The following is an 18,996-nucleotide window of genomic DNA, read 5'->3' on the forward strand; positions in this document are numbered from 1 at the left end:
CTAGATTAATGCACTTGCCCAAATTTTCATGTATTGCAAGAGCTAGTATATGGTCATATTCAATCAAGTGAATATGATATAATAAAGAAGGATGTCTAATTTGAGTATACACATAAAATAGATGGAGGAAATTTGATTTAACTCATTTACTTGAACAACGCCCGCAGGGTCTTCGCTATGTCCTTCAATGTTAAATCACATCTTTCTTCCATCTGAGCATTAGATATCAAGTCCAAGATAATTTTCTGAAAATGAGAGAATGCTAGCATTCACCACTGCAAGCTGGAGTTTTGCAAACACTGCAAGAAATTTCAACAACAAGCCATTCCTCTTCTCGCAGTGGACATGGATAAGAACATTGATGCCTGGCTTGTGCATATCCTGCAATCATCAATGTCCGAGAAACATGAAACTCCAGCTTTGAGACCTTAGCACCTCGAAACCTCTTCTGATTGGGCACTCATTGTCTAAACTTGACTGGTCCAAATGGAAATGATAGCGTGAATCACAAATCAGGAGTTGTCCTTAGTTTCTATTGATGCAAGTGGCGGAATGGGTTTCCTGAATATTTGCAAGTGAATTTTTTAGCTTGGCCCTCACGATGATGGGTTGAGAGGGCAGTATTAATGATAGGACAGTGATAATGGTTCCTTAGCAAGTGAATTTATTACAAGGATTTCATTTCAGTGTAGATCCTCGCTTCTCTTTAGCAGCTTAACACGGAGCCCTTAGAGACAAGTCTCAAAAAAATCAGCATAAAATAGGTTGATATTCTTCTATTTACTCGACTGTGTATGCACAACCAAAATCTTTGTGCAATAAGATTTGACCCACAAAAATTGGTTTCTCATTGTGTAGCATTTGGGATGCTATATCTACCCTCTAGCCATCATAAAGATCGAACTCATTGTTTCAACAACATAGTCCATTCAACGCCCAATATTACACTTTTTTCAATGCACATATAAAATTCAATTGGAAGAGCAGTTGGGTCAAATGAAGATGAATCAATGCCACTTTTAATTCTCAATGTTCAATTTAATATATACCATTCCAAATATTGTATATAGCAAGAAATCTCAAAATGTTTAGTGCAGAACAATTTTACCAGCAAAACTAGATTTTGAATCAAATGAGTCGATTCAGTGCTTGCTCCACATTGTGTCAATCGTGGACAACCTTTGTGTGCATTCCTTAAAATGCATATTTCTACTTCTTAGATAGAATTTTGATGATTCAACAGTCTAATTGTAGCAAAGGATGTAACATTTGGTCTTGTGTAGATCTTTAATGGTTCCCCACAGCGTATCAATTGGAGCAGCAACGCAGTGTGGAGGGCCGAGGGTTGAGCAGCGAGAGACAGCAAGAAATCTTCAAGTCTCCCAAAACAAGGTTGCAGGCAATACATCACCAAGAATTAGCTGCATTAGGCTACAAATTCGGTGTGGAGGAGAAATTTTCATTGAGTCAACTCGCATCAACCATAGCTATACACATTTGTGGAAAGAATCTAGCAACCTTAATATAAACTGTGTATCAATGGTAATTGGCAACGTCCAACACAGGCAACATTATACCATTCAACAACGTAGATATAATTGCATTCAACAGCCTATGGTAGGAGGCGAGGACTGGTATAGCAGTATTCAATGGAATGGTATTAACACTGGCCATTGGTTGTATTGTTTAACACAACTGCGAGTATATAAACTACAAAGTTGACAACATATGAATAAAATAGATTTCGATATAGTATTTAAAGGGTTCAACATAATACAAAGACGTGTAATGATGGCGTGACTATGAATATTTGAGCGTAGACAGAGGAGCAGTGTACGAACAACACACTGGCTCGTATAACAGTCTCAATGCACAATTTTCCATAGTAGGAGCAGGTATCCAGCAGCGACAGGAGTAGGTATGTCAGACCAGTGGAAGTGTAAGCGTGAGGTATGTCAGAATTTTTCCATTTGGGAATTGTGAGTAGAGAATGTAGCTAAAATATGGTTGATAAAACATTCATGAAATGCAGAATTGACCTGCACAGAAAATTCATAAAACAAATGGCTCAAAGTAATTATGAAGGGCAAGAATAGGCTTGCTTTGATACCATGTTAAACACACACATGCCGGAAAGAGTATGAAGATAAAACATGAGAATACATTTATTATTAACAAGTGATATACATTTATAGTACATTGTGTGATCATTGGGTTCCACATCCCAAGGTCTCTTGGATTTCCTTAGTCTATTCAGCTTCCACACTAACCCATAGAGGATTAGGTGTCCAACAATCTCAACTGAGACGACACCTTCTTCAAATTGTGGGCCCTTTATTATTTTTTGTTTTGATTTTTCAAATTGAACAATGGAATGTTCAAATGAATGTTACCATTATTAGGAACCATTTAGCTATGTAAGTTTGTTTTGGATGTTGAAAAGTATATGATTGTATTTTACGAGTAGTAGAAGTAGTAGACATGTAAGGGTTTCTCATTAGAGCGTATTGATATCCATATGTGCATTTGAAATGAAACCAAACTAATTTTTATATATTTATGAGAAAACCTTACAAATGTAAGAAGAAATATTTGCAAATTAAACAATGGGATGTTCAAATGAATGTTATTAAATTATTAGGAAGCATTTCACTATGTAAGTTTGTTTTGGATGTTGAAAAGTACACGATTGTATTTTACCAGTAGTAGAAGTAGTAGACATGTAAGGGTTTCACATTAGAGTGTATCAATATCCATATGCATATTTGAAATGAAAGAAGTCTAATGTTTCTGTATTTATGAGAAAAGTTTATAAGAGTAAGAAGAACTGTGGCAACCCAATTTCTAAAACTTTGATAAAGGAGGGGAAGAAAATGGATATGGAAATAATATAGGAAAAGCTCATGAGAATTCGTTTTGGGAGGGGCAAAATTTTTGTTAATTTCCTATAGGGGAAGGGTTGATGCAAAGGAATAAGTAGGTTCTTCAGAGTGCATGAGGGTTGCGCAAAGGCATTCGATTCCATTTAAAGTCTTTGTTCTAATAGAGAGGGTGAAAAGGTAATGATGAAACTTAATCTTGGTGGAGATGTCTCTAATGGATTCTAGCTCACTTGAAAGGAGACATAGGTTCGTCATTGCTATGCCCAAGAGTTCAATTCCAGCATCACCAAAAGCAATGAAATTTTCCAGATGGCCAATGTGGTCATATAATTGAGGACAGAGTACATAGCGATAGTCATATTCAATGGATACACCATTACATTTTGTGTACTGCCACATGTTGTTAGAATGTTGCACAACTTTTTTCATGCATTGCATGTTGTAAATAATAAGGGGGCACACAAGGAAGCAAAAGTCTTTCATTTTGATTTTTGTAGCAATAACACGAATGACAACCCATGGATCTTTCTTGGTGAGGGGCATTGCAACAAGTTCATAGATTATTTTTCTTTTAAGAGGTCTGTCCAAGATTCCTGTGTATTTTTGGCTCAGTGAAGGTTAGGATGCATTAGAATCTATTTCCTAAAACCATTGTTGGAGTTGTTATGTTTTAGCAATATCTGCATTTATAAGAAGGCAGTTGATGGGAATTGTTCTGATGGTATTTCTATTGAAATTGATGACGGGACCACCTTTAATTGCAAGGACTAGAATGGTTCATGAAGCATGACGATTAGAAAGTTTGTTCCCTTCGGCACGACATTATACACACCATAAGGTGACATCAATGCTGTAGCCTGACATGTCGTGCAACGAGAGATTTTTCTTAGGAGTTGTTGATCCATTGTGTCAGCATATAATGGATGTAGGAGAAGTTGAACTAAAAATACCAACGATATCAACAATTTAGTTGTACGGTGAAACGTTGAGTGAACTAATTGGTGTGAAATGAAATTAATGGGAAGGAATTAACTAATCTTCATGTATGCATTAAGATACAGTTGATGCAGAGAGGAGGGTTTCAAATGGGCGATTTAGATGATTGTAGTTTGGGGTTGGGGACATTCACAGTGCCATTTGTCATTTTGTATAGTTGTCCAATGCATATGAGAGAATTCAACGAGCCTAACAAGTCATTGAAGACGGTTATGTGGATCTCATCACCATCACGATTCATGAGATCAAAGCTGAGTGATTAGCCATTTCCACGTGAGTTTTTGTATTCACTGAGAGGTGTTCTTGTGAGGGCCTTCCTTTGGATGGACCAATATTTACATGATGGGTTTACTGCCTTGAAAGGCAATGTTTTTGGGGAAACAATAGTATCTACAATTGAAGTTCTAGGTTCGGACTCTGCAAGGGGTGTCGTTGGGAGGGCATAGCGATTATTTGAGGATGAGATGGCATGGAAACCTTCATTTTTGGAAAGAACCAAAGGGGTTATCTCAACAACCAAAGGTTCCTCATGGTGGATAATCTTGAATTTGATTGCTTAGAGCATCCTAGATAGAAGAGTGAGAGGAGTAAAACAATAAAAGAAGAAATAAATATAGTACATGCCAAAAAAATGACTTAAAAGGAGATGAATTCGAGGAAGTCAGTAGGAGAATCTGTAATGTACAAAGTTTGTTGGAAGGCCATGCAAGAAGTTTTTTCTTGGAGCACAATGGAGATTGGTCAAAGATCCCTAGATGTCGTGAGGGCATTGTGAGTAGAAGGCAATAATACTGCATATCTGTGAGTCCCATAAAAGAGAGATAGTCAATATTGAGGGGTTGCAACCCTATTTGCACAAATATGCTCAATGGCAATGACTTGGGGGACTAGCTGCAGAACAGTAGAACCATCCATCAATAGTGCAATTGCATTGTTATTTAAGGTTGCCTCCATTATGATATGTTTTTGTTTTTCAAAGAGAGGCATTACAAGTGGATAGGAAATGTAAAATGCATAGCAAGATAAACAAATTTTGTAGAGAATCGAAGCTAAAGGTTACATAACAATCCTAAATAAGATACACACAATTGACTATGATGTACAAGTAATTTCAGGAAACTGGAGGACTATTGTTTCTTTAAATTCATAGTGTTGAGGCAGATGATTATGAAGAATAGCATGATAGACAAAATGGGCTCCGAAATACTAGACTTTCGGATAAAAATTGCATGACCTAAAAGGCAGAAACTCTCCAGAATATTTTTTGGAAACACAAGGTACTAAAAGGACATAATGATTTTGGATGTCAAGGTGCTGGTCTCAGAAGTGTAGAAATAGCCCTAGAAAAAATACTTATTTCAATACAAGATCGAAGAACATTATCATAATAAAAATGTAAAATTAATTAAAAATAATTTCATAAATATAATTAATATTATTTCTATTTACATAATTATAATTGAAAAATTAATAATATATATATATAATACGATCTTTATAATTTTCATGTTTATAAATATATAAAAAACATTTATTGTATATTTAAATATTATATACAAAATTATTTTTAATAATTAAAAAAAATTATACTATATTTATTAGGTTTTAATAATTTAAATTTTGTTTATATTATTTTTAAAATGTTTTTATCAAATGTTATAACATATTCCTTCATTAATGTCAAACAGAGGTATAAGATTCAAAATCAGTTATGCTAATAGGAAACTTCCCATTGAAAAGTTAAGACATACTATAATATAGACAACTAATAACCATGGGGTGAAGAATAAGAATCTAAGGCCCATTAAAAAAAACAAGTGTGATTTTTTGAACTTTTCTCTTCTATATGGACACTCAACCTGTCATTTTAACACAACACCGGATTAGCCTTTTTTTTGTTCATCATTAATTTAACTTTAATAACTGCTTCACCCTCGCTAATTAACAGATTAGCCTCAAATCTGGATGAGCTAAGCCCACCGAGTTCAATAGTCTCTTTTTAATCTTCAATTTCAAATAGAAGACAATTAATGATATTCTTTCTTTCACTACCCGGGTTCAAATCGTGTCTAGATATGATAATTTATTCACAGCGTAATGGGTTTTTTTATTAGTTTTAATGAAATTTAAGTTTGAATGGAATTGAGAGGGTGGATTCCAAAAGAAGAGGGTTAGAAATAAAGGGATGAGAAAAATCTAAAGCAATATATAATAAAATAGTTGATTTATGAATTGATGTTAAAGATTGATATATCAAAATTTAATTTTAAAATAAAATTTGAAATTAGTTTTAATAGTAATTTAATAAAAATATTATTATATTTTAAAAAAAATAAAAATAAAAAACCTTGAATGCAATATGTAATAAAATAGTTGATTTATGAATTTATTTCAAGGATTTATATATAAAATTTCAATCTCAAAATAAAATTTGAAAATGTCAATCCAATAAAATATTATCATATTTTTTTTTTAAAAAACCAGAAATTTAACCTCACACTCAAAATAATAGTAAAAAATATATTTTCTAGTGCATGTTTAGTGCTAAGAGTGGTTAACTATTTCAATTGTATCTATTCTAATATTATTTAATTATTGATTATTTTTAGAAATTCTATATAAACATCTATGGAAAAATATATGAATTTATTTGTATTATAGAGCAACTTTATGCATGAATCATAATATTATTAACATATAAAATTCTTTATAACATAGAAATATTTAAATTATTTTTAATTAATCAATTTTATATCATTTATTATTAATTTTGTTTTATTTAATTTCATTTATATATTTATAATATTATAATTAATTATTTTAAATAACAATTATTTTTTCAAAATAATTAACTATTCTAATAACTATTTTTTAAAATAAATAATAAAATTGTTAAAAATAAAATTATTTTTAACCATAAATTATTTAAAAAAAATAATAAAAAAATAATATTTATAATCCATATAAAAACCTCATATAATAATATATAAAATAAAAACAAACATTATGTGATAAGTATTAAATACAAATAATATTAAATTAAAAATATATTTCAATGTTTCATATATATTTTATAAATTTATTTTAATAAATTATATTCGAATAAAATAAATATTATTAAATACTACCACATTCATTGATATCATAAAAACTCAAAAGCTAAAAAAATTAAAAAAAAATATTAAATATAAAATTCATATTTAGAAAAATAAACAAACAATATGTGATGGGTAATAAAAATGTATTTCAGTATTTCATATATATTTTATAAATTTATTTAATAAATTAAATTTGAATCAAATAAATATTATTAAATACTAACATATTCACTAATATCATAAGAACTCAAAAGCTAAAAAAAATCTAACAAAAAATATTAAATAAAAAAATTATAATAAAAATATTAAATATTAAATTCATATTAAGAAATATAGATTTAATTAAATTGCATAAAACATCATTAAAGGCTAACACATTCATGCACAAGTACTTCAGGTTGGATTGTAGCCTTTTGGTAAACAATGTGAATCTAACTAAATATCTAGTATAGATATGTTTAGTATCTAATATCTACAGAAATTTAATGGACACTTTAAGATATTTATCAAATGGCAGTCAATGATGTATAGTCTTGGTGGTCAGGAGGGTTTAATAATATTATGTTGAATAATCTTGATAAAATGTTTTATGTCCAGATATACTATTTTTTAATAGTTAAAAGAAAATTTGTACAAATAATAAATAACTTCAAGATATATATCTATATATATTTGAAAGTAAATAATAATACCAAAAATAACACAATCATCCCATTAAATGTAATCGAAACTACGCGTTAAATGCAATTCGGAAAAAATAGAGACGCAATTTCGAATACAAGATAAATCCATTTAAAATATAAATATAAGTATTGAATTGAGATCAATCCATCTCATTCATCTGATTTATTATCCCTTTATTTTTAGTCCCTGCGGCAAGGCAGGGAATATACTAATCGAAATAGAAGGGAATAACATTAGTTTCAATGATTTAATGTAACTAATAATCAATGGTTTTAAAGATCGAGTGTATTTTCGAAATTGTAAATTTTTTTCACCATTTTATTTGGCTTTTTCATGAGGTTGGAGGCTATAACTATATCTTATATATATTTATTTTTCACATTTTGAAATCCTTAAATTAATGTTAGTATTATTCAAAAATACTAAATGTTATACTTTGTGTTTTGACCATATATTATTTATGGCAAAGTTTTCAAAGTGTTTTTTAACGTGAGTATACTAATACAATTACATGTATGCCTTCGAGGAATTCTGTCTAAACCTAACACGTGCCACAGATCGTGTCTAAACGTAACAGGTGTCATACACTTCTGCACTGTCATTGTTTTTCGAGCGCCCCGTGTTGTAAGAAAATAAGAAAACGTCCAAAAGAACAAGAACAGTTGCATTGACCAGATTTATTTTAGATATTTGGAATAGAAAGATAATTTACTAGAGTAGCATAACGGAAGAAGTAGGTAAATGTTGTAGAAAACCACACAAATGATGTAGCAAACCATGCAGATGGTGTAGCAACTAGATAAAGAAAGATTACCCGTGTGTATAGCATACCAATGTCTCACTCTCCTTTGCATCGTCCAACTCGTCGTGTCCAACTGGTCTTGCCTTACTAATGTATGGTGCTATTTTTCTGGCCCTTGCCCTACTGATGTATGGTGTTGTTTTTCTACCTGCGTGCTTTTCTACAGGAAGAATCATCAGGCAACATCGAACCTTCAAGAAATTTCCAATATTCTCGTTGGGTGCTTTTTTACAGGAATCCTGCTTTTCTACAAGAATCATCCCCAAGCAGCATCGAACCTTCAAGCAATTGAATCATCACCAGACAGCATCTAACCTTCAGGCAATTGATTATTGGCAAGCCATTCAGGTTCATGTTGGAGAGAATTTAATGGGAAATCAGTGCTTGATCACTTCTTGTTATTTTTGAAAATTTTGTGATATCAACCATTCACGCAAATACAATTAATAAAAGTATCCATTAGTCTTTACATCAACGCTTATAGATTTGATCTTTATTCTTACCTTATACCTTTGACTTATTTACTTGAGAATCTTTTAGGTGTTGGGCCCAAAGAGTAGGTAGGAGGTAGGGAGCCCAAATGGTGAAAAGGTAGCAGTAGGGGCGATTTACATACCTCTGATTGGTTTACACATTTAATAGGAATGCACTCCAATTCGTGCTTTTTCTGCTCCTCCCTCCTAGTGAAAAAGAGAGATATAAGCAAGCAATCAACCCATAAGCATACTATGATTATATCATAATTCGGAGAAGAAACCCCTATAGGAGGTATGTCTTCTAATGCTACCTCCAATGCTGCATCTATACTGTATAATGGGCAACAAACTCTGATAATGGGCAAGCCCCCATTTTTCCTCCAGTTCACTTACTCACCTAAATCACCTTTTGCTGGTGATGCTATTGAAATTGGTGCTTCTTCCACCTTTGCCTTTGCTTTTTTGGGATCTACTGGAATTGGCTATCAAACATGCTTTCGATCTCGCTTGGATGATGGAACAATAAGTTTTTGAATTGGAATGGTTCACAAACTAACACGATGTGGCAGTCAAAGCATATCCTTCCAAGAACGACTTGCTTGCCCATATGTGAACTCCTTGTTCTTCTTAAGGCCACTTACATTAATTTATCTATGCCAGCATCCTTAGTGGCTCAAGGTTTAAATAAGTATCTAATTATATTTTTATAGGTCTTTCTAGAAGTAGCAACGAAGATGTAGGCTACTATGATGAGCTGTTCATGAAAGGACTACTTGTTTGGATGCGACCTACAACTCTAGAGCTCTTACCCATCGTAGAATGAGGTTTTCTTATAAAAAAATACTCTCTTTCTTGACGACAAGGTGCCCACCCAACAAAAGAGTAGGATCCATAGCTAGTTTCTTAAGAAAAACAATGTAGATAAAAGAACCAGAAAATTGTAATAAGATTCAATTCTTCAGATAAAGGGTGGTTTATCTGTTACTAAGCATAGCTAGTTTCTTAAGAAAAACAATGCAGATAACAGAACCAGAAAACTGTAATAAGATTCAATTCTTCAGATAAAGGGTGGTTTATATGTTACTAAGCACTAATTAAAATAAGTCTAAGAACTTGTGCTAAATATACACTTCATGTGTGGGTGTCGATGATGATTGAGAAGTACCTTTTAATCTTTCAGAAGCATCTTTTGATCTTTGTTGAGTTTACCTACAACGTATTACCATAAGACAAAAACTTATTGTGGAAGATATAAACTCAAATTCTCACAATACACAATAAATTATTGGATTTCACACAAATATGTATTTATGTATGCTAGTTTCTTATTGCATTATTGGCCACAAATTTAACAATGTAAAATTCTTTAATATTCTCTGACCCACAAACCTTGCTCAAGCAACTTACTAAAATGAGATTCAATATGCGCCTCGTTGTCCTCTAGGTGCCTTGCAATGGCTCCATCTTTCCAACAGATAAGGGTACGCAACCCTTTCAATCAATAGCGTTCATCCACCCTCCATGGGTGACTAGCATTTCACTATGTAGGTCGGTTCCCAACAAAGGTTCTGAGGAGAACTACAATTTTCTTGGATTTCTCCAGTGCCTTATAAATCATTGGCTCTACCCTAACACAATCTATAAAATTTAAATTTGAGGGTTTCAATTTACCAACAATTTCTGCAAAGATAGATTTCTGAATGTCCAAAATCTTGTTGGAAAGGCGGAAGAGACAGAACACACATTTACACATTAAACACGAGATGTTTCTCTTCTATTGATCGCACAAAAAATGATGATTACAATGAAACCGGTGAAGGGTATTTATCCTTTTCCAATTAGTGACTTGCGTAAAACATCTTGACAAGCAACCACATGCAACCACACACTCAAAGTCATCTATCACTTAAGTCAACTTGACTCAACACTCAAACACTCAACCACTCAATCACTCAATTAACTGACTCTCTAAGTTTAGCCAACTCCACATGCAGGAGCAATTTACTATTTCTAACACTCCCCCTTAATTACGATTGTATGACTCAACATGAATCAACATGACTTAACTATTACATAAACATGTCTGCTGGTCTATGTCTCAGCTAGACTTACAATGACTCAAGGATTTTAAAATTTTGTATTTTCTCTTTCTCTGCTTCCAGATTCTATATCCTCGAAATTTCTTCATTCTCTATTGAACTTTCTTGTTGTAGGCTTTATTCACTTGCTGCTACTGCAAATTTTCTTTCACTTGTTTTGAATTTGTTTTAGAAAACAATTGGATCATGTCTTCTACATCTGCCTCTTGAAATATTCGTTCAACCGTGGACAGCTGCCATAACATCGCATCTTCAAAATGTCTTATTTTCTCTGCTTCTTGCTCTTCATATACATGTTTGTCTTTTTGCCATATTTCTTGATAGCAAAGTCTTATCTTTTCTTGACTGCATTGTTGAAAAATGGTTTCAATGCATTCATCTTTGTCTTGATAAACATCCATATCATTCTCTCCAATTTCATCATCACGTACTACTACTTTTTTCCTGTAATCTGCACCAAATTTATTAACAACCTTGTTTTCAATTTTTTTGCCCATGCTATTTTGAACACCTGTATATTCAAAAGCAATGTTAAAAACATCTTTCATATGAATCTCTTAAGTGAGAGTTTCCTGCTCTACATCTGCCTTTTTTTCAACTGCATGGAGGTTGTCTTCCACAGTTACGCTGTTAGTGGATATTCTAATAAAAAACTCTTCAATCACTTTATCATGTTCTTGATCATCAACTACTACTAGATGACATACTACTTCATGAGCAGTTCCAACTTCTTCATATCTTGCTACTACAATGGCAGCTTCATCCTTCAATGCTTCATCAAATATGTTGCTTACCATATTGCAACAATCAATCCCTGTTTCAAAAAAGAAACCACACATATCATCAACATAATGTTCATCTACACTATGGTGGGATATCTGAGCATGCATGTGCTCATTGTCATTTTCATTAACAATTTCAACTTCACCAAATCCATCAACTGCAGTTGAATTCACCAATTCACATATAACTTTGTAGTCATCATCCACATGTGTCTCACCATAATGGGATTCACCATCTGCACCATCCACGTTACACTGGAGTCCTTGAGCATTTATTTGCTCTTGCTTTGTTTCACACACAGAGGCTTCAACTTCTCTCTCTGCAATTTTTGTTGCAGCTTCTTCAACGATATGTATGCTTGCATCTTTCTCATCTACTCTTAGATCTGCAGCTGATTTCTTTGCTTGTGACATAACCTGATGTTTCATGTTGCTCCCCTTTGCACCAAACTCTGCTTCTAGGAATTTCCATGCTTCCTTGGAAGTTGTAGCTTTTGCTACCATGCACAAACACTTCTCATCCAATGCATGTTTTATAAAATTCAATGCTAAAACATCACATACTGCTTCATATGGGTAATTAGATTCATACTCAATTAACTCTTTAGCTATAAGAAAAGTTAACATCTTAATAACCCATTGATCAAAATATTCACCTGTAAACATAGGAGGTGGTAGAAAATCAAAGCTACACCAATCACCCTCGATTTATTCTTTGTCTTCCACTAGACTCATCAGTTCTGCGGTTGCGGCCTCAACCTCTCTAACCATGACAATGATCTTTGCCTCTTCTTTTTGATTTCTTTTCTTAATATGCTTCAGTTGTGCTTTGCGACCCATGACTGTGGTCATTCTCTATTTTATAACTGCTTTGCTAATTGCATGAGGTTGTGTTCGATATCGCCCCAAGAAAAAAAAAAAAAATTTTAAAAAAATGAAAATGATTTTCAATCTGCGCCCCGTAAGGCACAATCTTCACCAAAAAAAAATTGTTATATGGAGATGATCCAACTGCCTGCTAAAGGATCGGATAAAATCAAGGACAAAGCTGTACTCGAGTCCTGATGTTTCATTACTTTATAGTTCAGAGCGATGATGGGTTGGCATTGGTTTTTCTACTTCATTATGCTACCTTCTAATGATTCTAATGATTTATTTTTCCTTAGAAGTTGTTTCAAACTATGGATGCCGAAACTGCTTACTTCCCGACTCTAAAACTGCGAAAAAACTTTGGTGAATCCGGCTACGCAAACTTCCTGCTCAGCACGGACTTGTTTCCTAACAACCCTCCTTATTTAAAATAGAAAAAAATACACGTATTTTTTCTATTTTAAGCAACTGTAAAAGTCTCCTTTCAAACGCCAATCCAAAAAAAATATTCGCATGGGATGGTGTTTCGGTTTGTGGTATTTCACAAATTTGCCACTTGTCACACATGTGGTAGGCAACGTGTTGAGGTAGTTCATTTTATTACATGCCATAAGAGACATGTGTTAAATTTTTTGCTTAACTTGAACCGATTTCGACTTTGAATGTATATACATTCAGACATCCAGACATCCAGATTACGATGGTCCAAATTATACTTTCTGAAAGTAAGGTAGCCATACAGAGCAACAATATATTCAAATGAAATAAAGGAAAAATAATAATTTCGATAGAGTAAGAAGAGAAAATTGCATTGATAAGCCATACCTATCTCTACGATGGCGCTGAAGCTTACTAGCTAAGGTGTGAAGCTTCTTGGCTTAACTCTGATCTACGCTTTGGTTGCGTGAAGCTGCTCGAGTTGAATCTCAGTGGTGAATGATAAAGCTGCTCTGATCTACGGTTTGGTTGCGTGAAGATGCTCGAGTTAAGTCTCAGTGGTGAATGATAAAGCTGCTCTCATGTGTTGATTAAATCTATGAACAAGCTTGTCCTACCAGCATCAAGAAAACAGCCAACAATTTTGCATGCACAGAAACACTTCGCTTGCAGAGCTCCAAAAGATAAATTCCATTTCTGGAATGTTGGGTATTTTTAAATGGAGAAAATACCAAAAACCAATTAAACATTCACCACAGAGACGATGCTCTGTTTACTCTGTCCAAGATCTTTTGACAGGGAACCTCTTAAAACCAAAATGAATCAGATGACACCATTACACAGTCACAAAGCATTTCTATTAATTAAAACAAACATTCTGTTACATATTTCTTCCTCTGTGCAAAGAGGGAATCAAAAAAAAAAACTCTGCTGCTCTCACAGATTTTCCACTGCTGTGGAGATTACATAAACAGCTTCATACTATTCCTGTGTTTTACAATGACCCAAAAAAAATTACATGCATCCCCTGTTTCATATCTCGCACTGCTGTGCGTTCAATACATGTCCAAAAAAAAACACCGCGCACAGACACCATATACGCATGAAAACTACAGCACGTAGACTATATTTATGACAACGTATATAAAAACATATATAAAAATATATGGGACGTGTGCCCATCACCATATTAAACATATGCCCATAACAACATTAAAACCTCCACCTAAATCTACGTAGACACATTAAAACCATAACTTTTCTTCCGCGGCGGTCAACGAAACAAAACGACAAAAAAAATTCATTTGACGCGGGCGGGGTCGGCTGACGTCACTTCGGTGCCACGTGTCGCCACCCCATTTGTCGAGCCCGGTCGTTAACCTCCGCGCAGCTTCGCGTCGATCCGAGCCACCAAACTCGATCCAACGCAATTCGCTCGCCAAGGTCACGCAAACAAAACTACCTTTAGCGTCTGGGGAAAGCGGTTTTCAGTGTCGTACAAGGACGCGTGGCGGAGTGTGATTGTGTTCGGAGCCTCAGCTACAGATACCACCTTTGTTGAATGGCGGTGCGGGGAGACCGGGGTTGTTTTCAAAAACCGTCGCGCGCTGTTTTAAAATTAAAATTTAACACTCCCCTTTAATTTTAACAGCCGCGCGTTCGGTCATTCCCAAACACTTTCTCAAAAATTCGAAACTCTTCTGAACCAGTGGCTTTGTCAAGATGTCTGCAACCTGTTCCTGGGTCCTGCAATGTTCGAGGACAATTTCTCCATTGTTCACTAATTCTCTGATGTAGTGAAACCTTGTATCGATGTGTTTCGTTCTCTTATGAAACACTGAATTCTTTGACAAAGCAATAGCAGAGCTATTGTCACAAAAGACCACTGTCACTTTTGCCTGCTCTTGGCCTAAGCTTCTCAACATCCTTCTCATCCATACTACCTGACAAGCTGCTGCTGACGCTGCCACATATTCTGCCTCTGCTGTAGATAATGCTACAATGGATTGCTTCTTAGAAGCCCATGAAATGGCTCCTAAACCCATATTAAAAACATAACCGGAAGTGCTCTTCCGATCATCTACACTTCCAGCCCAATCGCTATCTGTGTACCCAACCAAATCTGAATGTTCTGAGGCATGATATAAAATTCCAAACATTTTGGTGCCTTTGACATACCTCAAAATTCTCTTTGCTGCCTGCTAATGTGCCTCCTTCGGCCTCTCCATGAACCTGGAAATTAAACTAACAGCATACATTAAATCAGGCCTAGTTGCTGTTAAATACATAAGGCTGCCCACAATGCTTTTATACAAGCTAGGATCAAAATCCTTGCTGCTGTCCTCTTTGCTGAGCTTTAATCCCATCACTGTGGGAGTGATTGCAGCCTTGCATTCTTGCATGTTAAATCTGCCCAAAACTTGATTTACATATCTTGCTTGAGATATAAAAATTCCTTTTTCATTTTGATCTACTTCTATGCCTAAGAAGAATCTCAACAAACCCATGTCAGTCATTTCAAATTCATCCTTCATGACTGATTTAAAATTCTCAATAAGATAAATATCATTTCCAGTGAAAATAACATCATCTACATACAAGGCAACAATTAAAATTTTACCATCCTTTTCCTTGATGTAGACTGTGGGTTCTCCTTCACATTTGTCAAATTCATTATCCAATAGATATGAATCTATCCTGCTGTACCATGCTCTTGGTGCTTGCTTCAGCCCATAAAGAGCTTTCTTCAATTTGCACACTTTGTGCTCTTCACCTTTCTTCTCATATCCGAGAGGCTGTTCCACATAAACCTCTTCCATTAACACTCCATTTAGGAATGCTGATTTCACGTCCATTTGGTAGACTTTCCATTTGTTTTGTGCTGCTATGGACAACACTGCTCTCACGGTTTCCATTCTTGCAACCAGGGCGAAAGTCTCCTCATAATCTCTCCCATGCTGCTGCTTGTAGCCTTTGACAACCAGCCTTGCTTTATGCCTTTCAATCTTGCCTTCAGCATTGCTCTTTGTCTTGTAGACCCATTTCACACCAATGACTTCTTTGCCTTTTGGTAATTCAACCAAATCCCATGTTTTGTTTCTTTCTATGGCATTCATTTCCTCATCCATTGCTTCTATCCATTTTCTATCTTTAATAGCTTCTTCAAAATAAATAGGATCATCAACATGACAAAACAAGGCAAATAAGGAATTCATTCCTTCTTCATAAATCTCACTTAAATTTCTAAACTTCTTACGTCGTTCACTTGGTGTGCAAGTGCTTGAAGATGCACTTGAATTTCCTCCTTGTGGTGTGCTTGGAGAATCACTCTCATTGATCCTCAATGGTGTACCTTGCTGTCCTTGTGTTGGTGCTGCTGTTTGGGGAGTCATTTCAGCCACCTCCTCTTCATCCTCATCATGAGACAAACAGTTTTTAATGTTCACTGTTTTCTCTATGCTTCCATCCCAAGCTTCCTCTTCAATGAATTGAACATCCCTGCTGACAAAGAACTTCTTGGTAGATGGGATGTACAGCCTGTAGGCTTTGGATTCATCACTGTATCCAATGAAGATGCATTTCTCCCCTTTGCTGTCCAACTTCTTCCTTAGCTGATCTGGAATGTGTGCATAGGCCACACACCCAAAAACTCTCATGTGGGTGACTACTTGCTTTCTCCCACTCCATGCCTCTTCTGGCACTTTGTTCATGACTGCTTTTGTAGGACACCTGTTCAAAATATAAACTGCATAATGTACAGCTTCAGCCCAATACTCATTTGGCAAATGCTTTGCCTTCAACATGCTCCTTGCCATCTCCATGATGGTTCTGTTCTTCCTTTCAGCAACTCCATTTTGTTGTGGGGTGTACCGAGTTGTGAATTGTTTATGTATTCCATTTTCTCTACAAAACTTTAGGAATTCATTTGAGATATACTCACCTCCTCTATCAGTTCTCAATACTTTTATGTGCAGCCCGCTTTGGTTCTCCACAAGTGCTTTGAAGTTTTGGAATTTCTCAAAGACTTCACTTTTGTTCTTGAGGAAATATATCCAAGTCTTTCTTGTAAAATCATCAATGAATGTCAAGAAATATAGGCTGCCAGCTAATGATGGAGCTTGCATTGGTCCACACAAATCTGAGTGGATAATCTCTAAGGGTGCCTTTGCCCTTATGCTTTTCCCCGATGGAAAACTTTCTCTATGTTGTTTTCCCAAAATGCAGCCTTCACATAGGCTGTTCGGTTTCTCTATCAATGGTAATCCTCTTACCATTCCTTTTCTGCGTAATAGGTTTAGACCTCCAAAATTTAGATGCCCGAATCTCAAGTGCCATAACCAATTTTCATCCTTTGGCACGCTTTGGAAGGCCTCTTGGGTGACTGCTGCCATTTCCCTTTTGTTCTTCATGTCTGCCCTGATCCGGAGAGGGAACATCCTGTTCCTTGTCATCTTCACTTCAGCAATGCATCTTTTGCTGGGTGGTATGTCCATGATGGTGCATACATCATTTTCAAAGAAAACATTGTACCCCTTATGGACAAGCTATCCAATACTCAAGAGGTTACATCTCATTCCGGGGACATAGTAGACATCTGCTATGGTTTTCCTTTCTCCTTGCTTTGTAAATATTTTTACCTCCCCTTTTCCCATAACAGACACTTTACTATCAGTTCCTAGTGTGACCTCTGATTTCAAATTCTGATTTAAGGCTGAAAAGAGGGCTATATTCCCTGTCATATGGTTGCTGCAACCTGAGTCTAAAAACCATATGTCCTCACTATGTGTTTCAGCCATGTTACAAGCTAACAGGACATTTTCTTGACTGTTGTTTTCTCTTGTAACATTTGCATTTTGTCTGTTGTTCATATCATGCTGTTTCCTTCTACAATCACTAGCATAATGTCCATACTTTTTGCAATAATAGCATTGAACATTAGATTTATCATACCTTTGTCCTTGAGCATGATACTATTCTCTTTGTTGGCTGCTGCCTTGACCTTGGTTCTGATTTGGATTGCTGCCTCTTCCTTGTGCATTTGATGGGCTGTTCCTTCCACCTGTGTTCTGGCTTCTGCCTCTTCCTCTTCGGTTTCCTCTTCCTTGACCTCTTCCTCTTCCAAAGGACATCTGGGTCTTGAAAGCTTGCTCAAGAGATGAGTTTTCATTCCTACTCAACCTCTGCTCATGTGTTATCAGTGATGCATGTAGCTCATCAACTGAATAGTTTGAGAGATCCTTTGTCTCTTTAATGGTGGTGACTATGGCATCAAACCTTGAGGGCAAGACCCTCAATATTTTCTCCACAATCCTTCTATCTTCAATGGTTTCTCCATGAGTTCTCATTTGTGTGATTACACCAATCACATGAGTGAAGAATGAGTCAATGTTATCTGACTCCTTCATGTTCAAGTTCTCAAAATCTTTTCTCAGCAATTGTAGTTTTGCTGTCTTCACTCTCTCCATGCCTTGATAGGCTGTCTTAAGGGTTTCCCATGCTTCATTTGATGTCTTAGCTGCTGCTAACCTTGGAAACACACTCTGGTCTACTGCTAGATACAACAACACACGGGCTTTTGAATCCTTCTTCCTATTGCTCTTCAGCAGATCTCTCTCTGCTGGAGTTAATATATTAAACTCAGTTTCATCTGCTGGTTGTTCAAAACCTTCCTCAACTATTTCCCATAAGTCTTGGGAGGCAAACAGGGCTGTCATAGTTATTGACCAGTAGTCATAGTTCTTCCCATTAAACTGTGGGAGCTGGGTGTTGAACATACCCATGCTTGTGCTTGCCATTCCTTGCATTCTGAACTATGACTTTAAATCCTTGACTGTGGTTTTTTTTAAAACAACTAACTGTCTTCAGCAAT

Source organism: Pinus tabuliformis, chromosome J (genome assembly GCF_031772625.1).
Source record: "Pinus tabuliformis cultivar Carrire ecotype Pingquan chromosome J, CPIR1, whole genome shotgun sequence".
In the NCBI taxonomy this organism is placed as follows: Eukaryota; Viridiplantae; Streptophyta; class Pinopsida; order Pinales; family Pinaceae; genus Pinus; species Pinus tabuliformis.